A 17,281-nucleotide genomic window follows, 5' to 3' on the forward strand; every position below is an offset into this window, starting at 1 on the left:
TCGGAATTGATTACAAAAGTGTTAACGCCTACTTAAGTAAAGAAGAGTGAATCTTCTATGTGTTTAATCTCTGAGTGATTCCTGGGGGACCAGTATTACATTCTGATGCACCAGTGCAGTTTTACAATAACCCTTGGACCATCACATTGACCATGAATAACAGAAATTGCATCGGGATTGAATACAAAAGGGACAATGCCAACTTATGTACAAGAAGAGTGAATCGTCTAAGAGTTTGTGCTTTGAGCGGCTCCTGGGAGACAAGTATTGGATTCCGATGCACCAGTGCAGGATTACTATATCCCTTGGACGTTCGCATTGACCATGAAACATAGAAATAGTATCGGGATTTGATACAATAAGCACAATGCCAACTTAAGTACAAGAACAGTGAATCTCCTAAGAGTTTGAGTTTTGAGAGGCTCCTGGCAGACCAGTATTAGATTCCGATGAACTAGTGCAGGTTTACCGTATCCCTTGGACCTTCACATTGACCATGAAACACAGAAATTGCATCCGAAATGTATACAAAAGGTACAATGCTTTCTTAAGTACATGAAGAGTGAATCCTCTACGAGTTTGTGCTTTGAGCTGCTCTTGGGAGACCACTATGAGATTCCGATGCACCAGTGCAAGTTCACTGTATTCTTTGGACCTTCTCATTGACCATGAAACATAGAAATTGGATCGGGATTGGATACAAAATGCACAATGCCGACTTAAGTACAAGAAGAGTGGATCTTCTAAGTGTTTGTGCTCTGAGCGATTCCTGGGGGACGAGTATTAGATTCTGATGCACCAGTGCAGGTTTACTGTAAGCCTTGGGCCTTCACATTGACCATGAATCACAGAAATTGCATCGTGATTGAACACAAAAGGGACAATGCCACCTTAAGTACAAGAAGAGTGAATCTTCTAAGAGTTTGTGCTTTGAGCGGCTCCTGAGAGACCAGTATTGGATTCCGATGCACCTGTGCGGTATTATTGTATCCCTTGGACATTCAAATTGACCATGAAACACAGAAATTGTATCGGGATTGGAAACAAAGTGCACAATGCCGACTAAAGTACAAGAGCAGTGAATCTACTAAGAATTTGAGTTTTGAGAGGCTCCTGGGATACCAGCATTACTTTCCGATCCACCAGTGCAGGTTTACTGTATCCCTTGGACCCTCACATTGAACATGAAACAAAGAAATTGCATCGCGATTGAATACAAAACGCACAATGCCGACTTAAGTACAAGAAGAGTGAATCTTCTAAGAGTTTGTGCTTTGAGCGGCTCCTTGGGACACCAGTATTAGATTCCGATGCAGCAGTGCAGGTTTACTGTACCCCTTGGACCTTCACATTGACCATGAAGCTTAGATATTGCATCGGGATTGAATTCAAAAGGCACAATGGCTACTTAAGTACAAGAAGAGTGAATTTTCTAAGAATTTGTACTTTGACCGGCTTCCTGGAGGCCAGTATTAGATTCCGATGCACCAGTGCAGGTTTAGTGTATCGCTTCGACCTTCACATTGACCATGGAACACAGATATTGCATCGGGATAGAATACAAAATGCACAATGCCGACTTAAGTACAAGAAGAGTGAATCTTCTTAGAGTTTGTTCTATGTGCGGCTCCTGGGAGACCAGTAGTAGATTCCGATGCACCAGTGCAGGTTAACTGTATCACTTGGAATTTTACATTGATCTCGAAACACAGAAATTGCATCGGGATTGATTAGAAAAGTGTTAACGCCTACTTACGTAAAGAAGAGTGAATCTTCTTTGTGTTTGTGCTCTGAGTGATTCCTGGGGGACCAGTATTAAATTCTGATGCACCAGTGCAGGTTTACAGTAACCCTTGGACCATCACATTGTCCATGAATAACAGAAATTGCATCGGGATTGAATACAAAAGGGACAACGCCAACTTAAGTACAAGAAGAGTGAATCGTCTAAGAGTTTGTGCTTTGAGCGGCTCCTGAGAGACAAGTATTGGATTCCGATGCACCAGTGCAGGTTTACTATATCCCTTGGACGTTCACATTGACCATGAAACATAGAAATTGTATCGGGATTGGATACGAAATGCACAATGCCAACTTAAGTACAAGAACAGTGAATATCCTAAGAGTTTGAGTTTTGAGAGGCTCCTGGCAGACCAGTATTAGATTCCGATGCACCAGTGCAGGTTTACTGTAACCCTTGGACCTTCACATTGACCATGAATCACAGAAATTGCATCGGGATTGAATACAAAAGGGACAATGCTAACTTAAGTACAAGAAGAGTGATTCTTCTAAGAGTTTGTGCTTTGAGCGGCTCCTGGGAGACCAGTATTAGATTTCGATGCAACAGTGCAGGTTTACTGTATCACTTGGACCATCACATTGATCATGAAACACAGAAATTGCATCGAGATTGAATACCTTTGGGACAATGTCGACTTAAGAACAAGTGAATCTTCTAAGAGTTTGTGCTTTGAGCGGCCCCTAAGAGACCAGTATTAGATTCCGAAGAACTAGTGCAGGTTTACCGTATCCCTTGGACCTTCACATTGACCATGAAACACAGAAATTGCATCGGGAATGAATACAAAAGGTACAATGCTTTCTTAAGTACATGAAGAGTGAATCCTCTACGAGTTTGTGCTTTGAGCTGCTCTTGGGAGACCACTATGAGATTCCGATGCACCAGTGCAAGTTCACTGTATTCTTTGGACCTTCTCATTGACCATGAAACATAGAAATTGGATCGGGATTGAATACAAAAGGGACAATGCCAACTTAAGTACAAGAAGAGTGAATCTTCTAAGAGTTTGTGCTTTGAGCGGCTCCTGGGAGACCAGCATTGGATTCCGATGCACCACTGCAGGTTTACTGTATCCCCTGGACACTCACATTGACCATGAAACACAATATTTGTATCGGGATTAAATACAAAATACACAATGCCGACTTAAGTACAAGAACAGTGAATCTTCTACAAGTTTGAGATTTGAGAGGATCCTGGGGGCCCAGTATTAGTTTCCGATGGACCACTGCAGGTTTACTATATCCCTTGGACCTTCACATTGACCGTGAAACATAGAAATTGCATCGGGATTGAATACAAAAGGCACAATGCCGTCTCAAGTACAAGACGAGTGAATCTTCTAAGAGTTTGAAATTTGAGCGGCTCCTGGGAGACCAGTATTAGATTCTGATGCACCAGTGCAGGTTTACTGTAACCCTTGGACCTTCACATTGACCAAGAATCACAGAAATTGCATCGGGATTGAATACAAAAAGGACAATGCCAACTTAAGTACAAGACGAGTGAATCTTCTAAGAGTTTGTGCTTTGAGCGGCTCCTGGGAGTCCAGTATTGAATTCCGATGCACCAGTGCAGGTTTACTGTATCCCTTCGACCTTCACAATGATCATGAAACACAGAAATTGCATCGGGATTGGATACAAAATGCACAATGCCGACTTAAGTACAAGAACAGTGAATCTTCTAAGAGTTAGAGAATTTAGAGGCTCCTGGCACGCCAGTATTTGATTCCAATGCACCAATGCTGGTTTGGTGTATCCCTTGGACCTTCACATTGACCGTGAAACACAGAAATTGTATCGGGATTGGATACAAAATGCACAATGCCGAGTTAAGTACAAGAAGAGTGAATCTTCTAAGAGTTTGAGCCTTGAGAAGCTCCAGGCAGTCCAGTATTAGATTCCGATGCACCAGTGCAGGTTTACTGTATCCCTTGGACCTTCACATTGACCATGAATCATAGAAATTGCATCGGGATTGAATACAAAAGGCACAATGACGTCTTAAGGACAAGACGAGTGAATCTTCAAAGAGTTTGTGTTTTGAGCGGCTCCTGGGACACCAGTATTTAATTCTGATACACCAGTGCAGGTTTACTGTAACCCTTGGACCTTCACATTGACCATGAATCACAGAAATTGCATCGGGATTGCGTACAAAAGTGCCAATGCCAACCTAAGTACAAGAAGAGTGAATCTTCTAAGAGTTTGTACTTTGAGCGGCTCCTGAGACACCACTATTACATTCCGATGCACCAGTGCAGGTTTACTGTATCCCTTGGACATTCACATTGACCATGAAACACGGATATTGTATCGGTATTGGATACAAAATGCACAGTGCCGGCTTAAGTGCAAGAAGAGTGAATCTTCTAAGAGTTAGAGATTTGAGAGGCTCCTGGCTCACCAGTATTAGATTCCGATGCACCAGTGCAGGTTTACCGTATCCCTTGGACCTTTACATTGACCATGAAACAAAGAAATTGCAAATTTCTAACAGTTTGCACTTTGAGCGGCTCCTGAGACACCACTATTTCATTCCGATGCACCAGTGCAGGTTTACTGTATCCCTTGGACATTCACATTGACCATGAAACACGGATATTGTATCGGGATTGGAAACAAAATGCACAGTGCCGGCTTAAGTGCAAGAAGAGTGAATCTTCTAAGAGTACCAGACGTACCAGTGCAGGTTTACTGTATCGCTTGGACCCTCAGCTTGACCATGAAACACAGAAATTGCACCGGGATCGATTACAAAAGGCCTAATGCCGACTTAAGTACAAGAAGAGTGGATCTTCTAAGAGTTTGTACTTTGAGCGGCTCCTTGGGACACCAGTATTAGATTCCGATGCACCAGTGCAGGTTTACTGTACCCTTGGACCTTCATATTGACCATGAAACATAGAAATTGCATCGGGATTGAATTAAAAGGGACAATGCCGACTTAAGTACAAGAAGAGGGAATCTTCTAAGACTTTGTGCTTTGAGCGGCTCCTGGGAGACCAGTCATAGATTCCGATGCACCAGTGCAGGTATACTGTATCACTTGGACCTCTACATTGACCATCAAACACAGAAATTGCGTCGGGATAGATTACAAAACGCACAATGCCGACTTAAGTACAAGAAGAGTGAATCTTCTAAAAGTTTGTGCTTTGAGCGGCTCCTGGGAGACCAGTATCGGATTCCGATGCACCAGTGCAGGTTTACTGTATCCCTTGGAGATTCACATTGACCATGAAACACAGAAATTGTATCCAGATTGGATACAAAATGCACAATGCCGACTTAAGTGCAAGAACAGTGAATCGTCTAAGAGTTTGAGTTTTGAGAGGTTCCTTTCAGTCCTGTATTAGATTCCGATGCACCAGTTCAGGTTTACTGTGTCCCTTGGACCTTCACATTGAACATGTAACAAAGAAATTGCATCGCCATTGAATACAAAACGCACAATGCCGACTTAAGTGCAAGAAAAGTGAATCTTCTAAGAGTTTGTGCTTTGAGCGGCTCCTGGGAGACCTGTATTAGATTCCGCTGCACCAGTGCAGGTTTACTGTATCTCTTGGGACATCACATTGACCATGAAACATAGAAATTGTATCGGTATTGGATACAAAACGCACAATGTCGACTTAAGTACAAGAACGGTGAATCTTCTAGGAGATTGGGTTTTGAGCGGCTCCTGGGAGACCAGTATTGGATTCCGATGCACCTGTGAAGGTTTACTGTATCCCTTGGACATTCACATTGACCATGAAACAAAGAAATTGCATCGGGATTGAATACAAAATGCACAATGCCGACTTTAGTACAAGAACAGTGAATCTTCTAAGACCTTGAGTTTTGAGAGGCTCCTGGCGGGCCAGCATTAGACTCCGATGCACCAGTGCAGATTTACTGTATCCCTTGGACCTTTACATTGACCATGAAACAAAGAAATTGCATCGGGATTGAATACAAAACGCACAATGCCGACTTAAGCACTAGAAGAGTGAATCTTCTAAGAGTTTGTGCTTTGAGCGGCTCGTGGGAGACCAGTAATTGATTCCGATGCACCAGTGCTGGTTTAGTGTATCCCTTGGACCTTCACCTTGACCATGAAACACAGTAATTGCATCGGGATTGAATACAATGGGGACAGTGCCGACTTAAGTACAAGAAGAGTGAATTTTCTAAGAGTTTGTGGTTTGAGCGGCTCCTGAGCCACCACTATTACATTCCGATGCACCAGTGCAGGTTTACTGTAAACCCTTGGACCTTCACATTGACCATGAAACATAGAAATTGCATCGGGATTGAATACAAAATGCAAAATGACGTCTTAAGGACAAGACGAGTGAATCTTCAAAGAGTTTGAGCTTTGAGCGGCTCCTGGGACACCAGTATTTAATTCTGATACACCAGTGCAGGTTTACTGTAACCCTTGGACCTTCACATTAACCATGAATCACAGAAATTGCATCGGGATTGAGTACAAAAGGGCCAATGCCAACCTAAGTACAAGAAGAGTGAATCTTCTAAGAGTTTGTACTTTGAGCGGCTCCTGAGACACCACTATTACATTCCGATGCACCAGTGCAGGTTTACTGTATCCCTTGGACATTCACATTGACCATGAAACACGGATATTGTATCGGTATTGGATACAAAATGCACAGTGCCGGCTTAAGTGCAAGAAGAGTGAATCTTCTAAGAGTTAGATATTTGAGAGGCTCCTGGCTCACCAGTATTAGATTCCGATGCACCAGTGCAGGTTTACCGTATCCCTTGGACCTTTACATTGACCATGAAACAAAGAAATTGCATCGGGAATGAATACAAAATGCACAATGCCGACTTAAGTACAGGAAGAGTGAATCTTCTAAGAGTTTGTGCTTTGAGCGGCTCCTGGGAGATCAGTATTTGATTCCGATGCACCAGTGCTGGTTTAGTGTATCCCTTGGACCTTCACCTTGAGCATGAAACACAGAAATTGCATCGAGAATGAATACAATAGGGACAGTGCCGACTTAAGTACAAGAAGAGTGAATTTTCTAAGAATTTGTGGTTTGAGCGGCTCCTGAGACACCACTATTACATTCCGATGCACCAGTGCAGGTTTACTGTGTCCCTTGGACATTCACATTGACCATGAAACACGGATATTGTATCGGGATTGGATACTAAATGCACAGTGCCGGCTTAAGTGCAAGAAGAGTGAATCTTCTAAGAGTTAGAGATTTGAGAGGCTCCTGGCTCACCAGTATTAGATTCCGATGCACCAGTGCAGGTTTACCGTATCCCTTGGACCTTTCCATTGACCATGAAACAAAGAAATTGCAAATTTCTAAGAGTTTGTACTTTGAGCGGCTCCTGAGACACCACTATTACATTCCGATGCACCAGTGCAGGTTTACTGTATCCCTTGGACATTCACATTGACCATGAAACACGGATATTGTATCGGGATTGGATACAAAATGCACAGTGCCGGCTTAAGTGCAAGAAGAGTGAATCTTCTAAGAGTACCAGACGTACCAGTGCAGGTTTACTGTTTCCCTTAGACCCTCAGCTTGACCATGAAACACAGAAATTGCATCGGGATCGATTACAAAAGGCACAATGCCGACTTAAGTACAAGAAGAGTGGATCTTCTAAGAGTTTGTACTTTGAGCGGCTCCTTGGGACACCAGTATTAGATTCCGATGCACCAGTGCAGGTTTACTGTATCCCTTGGACCTTCATATTGACCATGAAACACAGAAATTGCATCGGGATTGAATTAAAAGGGGAAAATGCCGACTTAAGTACAAGAAGAGGGAATCTTCTGAGACTTTGTGCTTTGAGCGGCTCCTGGGAGACCAGTCATAGATTCCGATGCACCAGTGCAGGTTTACTGTATTCCTTGGACCTTTAGCATGACCATGAAACACAGAAATTGCATCGGGATTTATTACAAAATGCACAATGCCGCCTTAAGTACAAGGAGAGTGAATCTTCTAAGAGCTTATTCTATGAGCGGCTCCTGAGAGACCAGTAGTAGATTCCAATGCACCAGTGCAGGTATACTGCATCACAAGGACCTCTACATTGACCATCAAACACGGAAATTGCGTCGGGATAGATTACAAAACGGAGAACGCCGACTTAAGTACAAGAAGAGTGGATCTTCTAAGAGTTTGTGCTTTGAGCGGCCCCTTGGGACACCAGTATTAGATTCCGATGCACCAGTGCAAGTTTACTGTAACCCTTGGACCTTCACATTGACCATGAAGCACAGAAATTGCATCGGGATTGAATAGATAACGCACAATGCCGACTTAAGTACAAGAAGAGTGAATCTTCTAAGAGTTTGTGCTTTGAGCGGCCCCTGGGAGACCAGTATTAGATTCCGATGAACTAATGCTGGTTTACCGTATCCCTTGGACCTTCACATTGACCATGAAAGACAGAAATTCATCGGGAATGAAATCAAAAGGTGCAATGCGGAGTTTAGTACAAGAACAGTGTGTCTTCTAAGAGTTTGTTCTTTGAGCGGCTCCTGGGAGACCTGTATTAGATTCCGCTGCACCAGTGCAGCTTACTGTATCTCTTGGGACATCACATTGACCATGTAACATAGAAATTTTATCGGTATTGGATACAAAACGCACAATGTCGACTTAAGTACAAGAACGGTGAATCTTCTAGGAGATTGGGTTTTGAGAGGCTCCTGGTAGCCCAGGATTAGATTCCGATGCACCAGTGCAAGTTTACTGTAACCCTTGGACCTTCACATTGACCATGATTCACAGAAATTGCATCGGGATTGAATATCAAAGGGACAATGACAACTTAAGTACAAGAAGAACGAATCTTCTAAGAGTTTGTGCTTGGAGCGGATCCTGGGAGACCAGTATTGGATTCTGATGCACCAGTGCAGGTTTACTGTATCCCTTGGACATTCACATTGACCATGAAACTCAGAAATTGTATCGGGATTGAATACAAAATACACAATGCCGACTTAAGTACAAGTTGAGTGAATCTTCTAAGAGTTTGTGCATTTAGCGGCTCCTGGGAGACCAGTATTAGATTCCGATGCACCAGAGCAGGTTAACTGTATCCCTTGGACGTCCAGCTTGACCATGAAACACAGATATTGCATCGGGATCGATTACAAAATGAACAATGCCGACTTAAGTACAAGAATAGTGAATCTTCTAAGAGTTTGTGCTTTGAGCGGCTCCTTGGGACACCAGTATTAGATTCCGATGCAGCAGTGCAGGTTTACTGTACCCCTTGGACCTTCACATTGACCATGAAGCTTAGATATTGCATCGGGATTGAATACGAAAGGCACAATGGCGACTTAAGTACAAGAAGAGTGAATTTTCTAAGAGTTTGTACTTTGACCGGCTCCTTGGAGGCCAGTATTAGATTCCGATGCACCAGTGCAGGTTTACTGTATCGCTTTGACCTTCACATTGACCATGGAACACAGATATTGCATCGGGATTGAATACAAAATGCACAATGCCGACTTAAGTACAAGAAGAGTGAATCTTCTTAGAGTTTGTTCTATGTGCGGCTCCTGGGAGACCAGTAGTAGATTTCGATGCACCAGTGCAAGTTTACTGTATCACTTGGACCTTTACATTGACCACGAAACACAGAAATTGCATCGGAATTGATTACAAAAGTGTTAACGCCTACTTAAGTATAGAAGAGTGAATCTTCTATGTGTTTAAGCTCTGAGTGATTCCTGGGGGACCAGTATTACATTCTGATGCACCAGTGCAGTTTTACGGTAACCCTTGGACCATCACATTGACCATGAATAACAGAAATTGCATCGGGATTGAATACAAAAGGGACAATGCCAACTTAAGTACAAGAAGAGTGAATCGTCTAAGAGTTTGTGCTTTGAGCGGCTCCTGGGAGACAAGTATTGGATTCCGATGCACCAGTGCAGGTTTACTATATCCCTTGGACGTTCACATTGACCATGAAACATAGAAATTGTATCGGGATTGGATACGAAATGCACAATGCCAACTTAAGTACAAGAACAGTGAATATCCTAAGAGTTTGAGTTTTGAGAGGCTCCTGGCAGACCAGTATTAGATTCCGATGCACCAGTGCAGGTTTACTGTAACCCTTGGACCTTCACATTGACCATGAATCACAGAAATTGCATCGGGATTGAATACAAAAGGGACAATGCTAACTTAAGTACAAGAAGAGTGATTCTTCTAAGAGTTTGTGCTTTGAGCGGCTCCTGGGAGACCAGTATTAGATTTCGATGCAACAGTGCAGGTTTACTGTATCACTTGGACCATCACATTGATCATGAAACACAGAAATTGCATCGAGATTGAATACCTTTGGGACAATGTCGACTTAAGAACAAGTGAATCTTCTAAGAGTTTGTGCTTTGAGCGGCCCCTAAGAGACCAGTATTAGATTCCGAAGAACTAGTGCAGGTTTACCGTATCCCTTGGACCTTCACATTGACCATGAAACACAGAAATTGCATCGGGAATGAATACAAAAGGTACAATGCTTTCTTAAGTACATGAAGAGTGAATCCTCTACGAGTTTGTGCTTTGAGCTGCTCTTGGGAGACCACTATGAGATTCCGATGCACGAGTGCAAGTTCACTGTATTCTTTGGACCTTCTCATTGACCATGAAACATAGAAATTGGATCGGGATTGAATACAAAAAGGGACAATGCCAACTTAAGTACAAGAAGAGTGAATCTTCTAAGAGTTTGTGCTTTGAGCGGCTCCTGGGAGACCAGCATTGGATTCCGATGCACCACTGCAGGTTTACTGTATCCCCTGGACACTCACATTGACCATGAAACACAATATTTGTATCGGGATTAAATACAAAATACACAATGCCGACTTAAGTACAAGAACAGTGAATCTTCTACAAGTTTGAGATTTGAGAGGATCCTGGGGGCCCAGTATTAGTTTCCGATGGACCACTGCAGGTTTACTATATCCCTTGGACCTTCACATTGACCGTGAAACATAGAAATTGCATCGGGATTGAAATACAAAAGGCACAATGCCGTCTCAAGTACAAGACGAGTGAATCTTCTAAGAGTTTGAAATTTGAGCGGCTCCTGGGAGACCAGTATTAGATTCTGATGCACCAGTGCAGGTTTACTGTAACCCTTGGACCTTCACATTGACCAAGAATCACAGAAATTGCATCGGGATTGAATACAAAAAGGACAATGCCAACTTAAGTACAAGACGAGTGAATCTTCTAAGAGTTTGTGCTTTGAGCGGCTCCTGGGAGTCCAGTATTGAATTCCGATGCACCAGTGCAGGTTTACTGTATCCCTTCGACCTTCACAATGATCATGAAACACAGAAATTGCATCGGGATTGGATACAAAATGCACAATACCGAATTAAGTACAAGAACAGTGAATCTTCTAAGAGTTAGAGAATTTAGAGGCTCCTGGCACACCAGTATTTGATTCCAATGCACCAATGCTGGTTTGGTGTATCCCTTGGACCTTCACATTGACCGTGAAACACAGAAATTGTATCGGGATTGGATACAAAATGCACAATGCCGAGTTAAGTACAAGAAGAGTGAATCTTCTAAGAGTTTGAGCCTTGAGAAGCTCCAGGCAGTCCAGTATTAGATTCCGATGCACCAGTGCAGGTTTACTGTATCCCTTGGACCTTCACATTGACCATGAATCATAGAAATTGCATCGGGATTGAATACAAAAGGCACAATGACGTCTTAAGGACAAGACGAGTGAATCTTCAAAGAGTTTGTGCTTTGAGCGGCTCCTGGGACACCAGTATTTAATTCTGATACACCAGTGCAGGTTTACTGTAACCCTTGGACCTTCACATTGACCATGAATCACAGAAATTGCATCGGGATTGCGTACAAAAGTGCCAATGCCAACCTAAGTACAAGAAGAGTGAATCTTCTAAGAGTTTGTACTTTGAGCGGCTCCTGAGACACCACTATTACATTCCGATGCACCAGTGCAGGTTTACTGTATCCCTTGGACATTCACATTGACCATGAAACACGGATATTGTATCGGTATTGGATACAAAATGCACAGTGCCGGCTTAAGTGCAAGAAGAGTGAATCTTCTAAGAGTTAGAGATTTGAGAGGCTCCTGGCTCACCAGTATTAGATTCCGATGCACCAGTGCAGGTTTACCGTATCCCTTGGACCTTTACATTGACCATGAAACAAAGAAATTGCAAATTTCTAACAGTTTGCACTTTGAGCGGCTCCTGAGACACCACTATTTCATTCCGATGCACCAGTGCAGGTTTACTGTATCCCTTGGACATTCACATTGACCATGAAACACGGATATTGTATCGGGATTGGAAACAAAATGCACAGTGCCGGCTTAAGTGCAAGAAGAGTGAATCTTCTAAGAGTACCAGACGTACCAGTGCAGGTTTACTGTATCGCTTGGACCCTCAGCTTGACCATGAAACACAGAAATTGCACCGGGATCGATTACAAAAGGCCTAATGCCGACTTAAGTACAAGAAGAGTGGATCTTCTAAGAGTTTGTACTTTGAGCGGCTCCTTGGGACACCAGTATTAGATTCCGATGCACCAGTGCAGGTTTACTGTACCCTTGGACCTTCATATTGACCATGAAACATAGAAATTGCATCGGGATTGAATTAAAAGGGACAATGCCGACTTAAGTACAAGAAGAGGGAATCTTCTAAGACTTTGTGCTTTGAGCGGCTCCTGGGAGACCAGTCATAGATTCCGATGCACCAGTGCAGGTATACTGTATCACTTGGACCTCTACATTGACCATCAAACACAGAAATTGCGTCGGGATAGATTACAAAACGCACAATGCCGACTTAAGTACAAGAAGAGTGAATCTTCTAAAAGTTTGTGCTTTGAGCGGCTCCTGGGAGACCAGTATCGGATTCCGATGCACCAGTGCAGGTTTACTGTATCCCTTGGAGATTCACATTGACCATGAAACACAGAAATTGTATCCAGATTGGATACAAAATGCACAATGCCGACTTAAGTGCAAGAACAGTGAATCGTCTAAGAGTTTGAGTTTTGAGAGGTTCCTTTCAGTCCTGTATTAGATTCCGATGCACCAGTTCAGGTTTACTGTGTCCCTTGGACCTTCACATTGAACATGTAACAAAGAAATTGCATCGCCATTGAATACAAAACGCACAATGCCGACTTAAGTGCAAGAAAAGTGAATCTTCTAAGAGTTTGTGCTTTGAGCGGCTCCTGGGAGACCTGTATTAGATTCCGCTGCACCAGTGCAGGTTTACTGTATCTCTTGGGACATCACATTGACCATGAAACATAGAAATTGTATCGGTATTGGATACAAAACGCACAATGTCGACTTAAGTACAAGAACGGTGAATCTTCTAGGAGATTGGGTTTTGAGCGGCTCCTGGGAGACCAGTATTGGATTCCGATGCACCTGTGAAGGTTTACTGTATCCCTTGGACATTCACATTGACCATGAAACAAAGAAATTGCATCGGGATTGAATACAAAATGCACAATGCCGACTTTAGTACAAGAACAGTGAATCTTCTAAGACCTTGAGTTTTGAGAGGCTCCTGGCGGGCCAGCATTAGACTCCGATGCACCAGTGCAGATTTACTGTATCCCTTGGACCTTTACATTGACCATGAAACAAAGAAATTGCATCGGGATTGAATACAAAACGCACAATGCCGACTTAAGCACTAGAAGAGTGAATCTTCTAAGAGTTTGTGCTTTGAGCGGCTCGTGGGAGACCAGTAATTGATTCCGATGCACCAGTGCTGGTTTAGTGTATCCCTTGGACCTTCACCTTGACCATGAAACACAGTAATTGCATCGGGATTGAATACAATGGGGACAGTGCCGACTTAAGTACAAGAAGAGTGAATTTTCTAAGAGTTTGTGGTTTGAGCGGCTCCTGAGCCACCACTATTACATTCCGATGCACCAGTGCAGGTTTACTGTAAACCCTTGGACCTTCACATTGACCATGAAACATAGAAATTGCATCGGGATTGAATACAAAATGCAAAATGACGTCTTAAGGACAAGACGAGTGAATCTTCAAAGAGTTTGAGCTTTGAGGCGGCTCCTGGGACACCAGTATTTAATTCTGATACACCAGTGCAGGTTTACTGTAACCCTTGGACCTTCACATTAACCATGAATCACAGAAATTGCATCGGGATTGAGTACAAAAGGGCCAATGCCAACCTAAGTACAAGAAGAGTGAATCTTCTAAGAGTTTGTACTTTGAGCGGCTCCTGAGACACCACTATTACATTCCGATGCACCAGTGCAGGTTTACTGTATCCCTTGGACATTCACATTGACCATGAAACACGGATATTGTATCGGTATTGGATACAAAATGCACAGTGCCGGCTTAAGTGCAAGAAGAGTGAATCTTCTAAGAGTTAGAGATTTGAGAGGCTCCTGGCTCACCAGTATTAGATTCCGATGCACCAGTGCAGGTTTACCGTATCCCTTGGACCTTTACATTGACCATGAAACAAAGAAATTGCATCGGGAATGAATACAAAATGCACAATGCCGACTTAAGTACAGGAAGAGTGAATCTTCTAAGAGTTTGTGCTTTGAGCGGCTCCTGGGAGATCAGTATTTGATTCCGATGCACCAGTGCTGGTTTAGTGTATCCCTTGGACCTTCACCTTGAGCATGAAACACAGAAATTGCATCGAGAATGAATACAATAGGGACAGTGCCGACTTAAGTACAAGAAGAGTGAATTTTCTAAGAATTTGTGGTTTGAGCGGCTCCTGAGACACCACTATTACATTCCGATGCACCAGTGCAGGTTTACTGTGTCCCTTGGACATTCACATTGACCATGAAACACGGATATTGTATCGGGATTGGATACTAAATGCACAGTGCCGGCTTAAGTGCAAGAAGAGTGAATCTTCTAAGAGTTAGAGATTTGAGAGGCTCCTGGCTCACCAGTATTAGATTCCGATGCACCAGTGCAGGTTTACCGTATCCCTTGGACCTTTACTTTGACCATGAAACAAAGAAATTGCAAATTTCTAAGAGTTTGTACTTTGAGCGGCTCCTGAGACACCACTATTACATTCCGATGCACCAGTGCAGGTTTACTGTATCCCTTGGACATTCACATTGACCATGAAACACGGATATTGTATCGGGATTGGATACAAAATGCACAGTGCCGGCTTAAGTGCAAGAAGAGTGAATCTTCTAAGAGTACCAGACGTACCAGTGCAGGTTTACTGTTTCCCTTAGACCCTCAGCTTGACCATGAAACACAGAAATTGCATCGGGATCGATTACAAAAGGCACAATGCCGACTTAAGTACAAGAAGAGTGGATCTTCTAAGAGTTTGTACTTTGAGCGGCTCCTTGGGACACCAGTATTAGATTCCGATGCACCAGTGCAGGTTTACTGTATCCCTTGGACCTTCATATTGACCATGAAACACAGAAATTGCATCGGGATTGAATTAAAAGGGGAAAATGCCGACTTAAGTACAAGAAGAGGGAATCTTCTGAGACTTTGTGCTTTGAGCGGCTCCTGGGAGACCAGTCATAGATTCCGATGCACCAGTGCAGGTTTACTGTATTCCTTGGACCTTTAGCATGACCATGAAACACAGAAATTGCATCGGGATTTATTACAAAATGCACAATGCCGCCTTAAGTACAAGGAGAGTGAATCTTCTAAGAGCTTATTCTATGAGCGGCTCCTGAGAGACCAGTAGTAGATTCCAATGCACCAGTGCAGGTATACTGCATCACAAGGACCTCTACATTGACCATCAAACACGGAAATTGCGTCGGGATAGATTACAAAACGGAGAACGCCGACTTAAGTACAAGAAGAGTGGATCTTCTAAGAGTTTGTGCTTTGAGCGGCCCCTTGGGACACCAGTATTAGATTCCGATGCACCAGTGCAAGTTTACTGTAACCCTTGGACCTTCACATTGACCATGAAGCACAGAAATTGCATCGGGATTGAATAGATAACGCACAATGCCGACTTAAGTACAAGAAGAGTGAATCTTCTAAGAGTTTGTGCTTTGAGCGGCCCCTGGGAGACCAGTATTAGATTCCGATGAACTAATGCTGGTTTACCGTATCCCTTGGACCTTCACATTGACCATGAAAGACAGAAATTCATCGGGAATGAAATCAAAAGGTGCAATGCGGAGTTTAGTACAAGAACAGTGTGTCTTCTAAGAGTTTGTTCTTTGAGCGGCTCCTGGGAGACCTGTATTAGATTCCGCTGCACCAGTGCAGGTTACTGTATCTCTTGGGACATCACATTGACCATGTAACATAGAAATTTTATCGGTATTGGATACAAAACGCACAATGTCGACTTAAGTACAAGAACGGTGAATCTTCTAGGAGATTGGGTTTTGAGAGGCTCCTGGTAGCCCAGGATTAGATTCCGATGCACCAGTGCAAGTTTACTGTAACCCTTGGACCTTCACATTGACCATGATTCACAGAAATTGCATCGGGATTGAATATCAAAGGGACAATGACAACTTAAGTACAAGAAGAACGAATCTTCTAAGAGTTTGTGCTTGGAGCGGATCCTGGGAGACCAGTATTGGATTCTGATGCACCAGTGCAGGTTTACTGTATCCCTTGGACATTCACATTGACCATGAAACTCAGAAATTGTATCGGGATTGAATACAAAATACACAATGCCGACTTAAGTACAAGTTGAGTGAATCTTCTAAGAGTTTGTGCATTTAGCGGCTCCTGGGAGACCAGTATTAGATTCCGATGCACCAGAGCAGGTTAACTGTATCCCTTGGACGTCCAGCTTGACCATGAAACACAGATATTGCATCGGGATCGATTACAAAATGAACAATGCCGACTTAAGTACAAGAATAGTGAATCTTCTAAGAGTTTGTGCTTTGAGCGGCTCCTTGGGACACCAGTATTAGATTCCGATGCAGCAGTGCAGGTTTACTGTACCCCTTGGACCTTCACATTGACCATGAAGCTTAGATATTGCATCGGGATTGAATACGAAAGGCACAATGGCGACTTAAGTACAAGAAGAGTGAATTTTCTAAGAGTTTGTACTTTGACCGGCTCCTTGGAGGCCAGTATTAGATTCCGATGCACCAGTGCAGGTTTACTGTATCGCTTTGACCTTCACATTGACCATGGAACACAGATATTGCATCGGGATTGAATACAAAATGCACAATGCCGACTTAAGTACAAGAAGAGTGAATCTTCTTAGAGTTTGTTCTATGTGCGGCTCCTGGGAGACCAGTAGTAGATTTCGATGCACCAGTGCAAGTTTACTGTATCACTTGGACCTTTACATTGACCACGAAACACAGAAATTGCATCGGAATTGATTACAAAAGTGTTAACGCCTACTTAAGTATAGAAGAGTGAATCTTCTATGTGTTTAAGCTCTGAGTGATTCCTGGGGGACCAGTAT

This window comes from Schistocerca piceifrons, chromosome 3, assembly GCF_021461385.2.
Source record: "Schistocerca piceifrons isolate TAMUIC-IGC-003096 chromosome 3, iqSchPice1.1, whole genome shotgun sequence".
Taxonomy (NCBI): Eukaryota; Metazoa; Arthropoda; class Insecta; order Orthoptera; family Acrididae; genus Schistocerca; species Schistocerca piceifrons.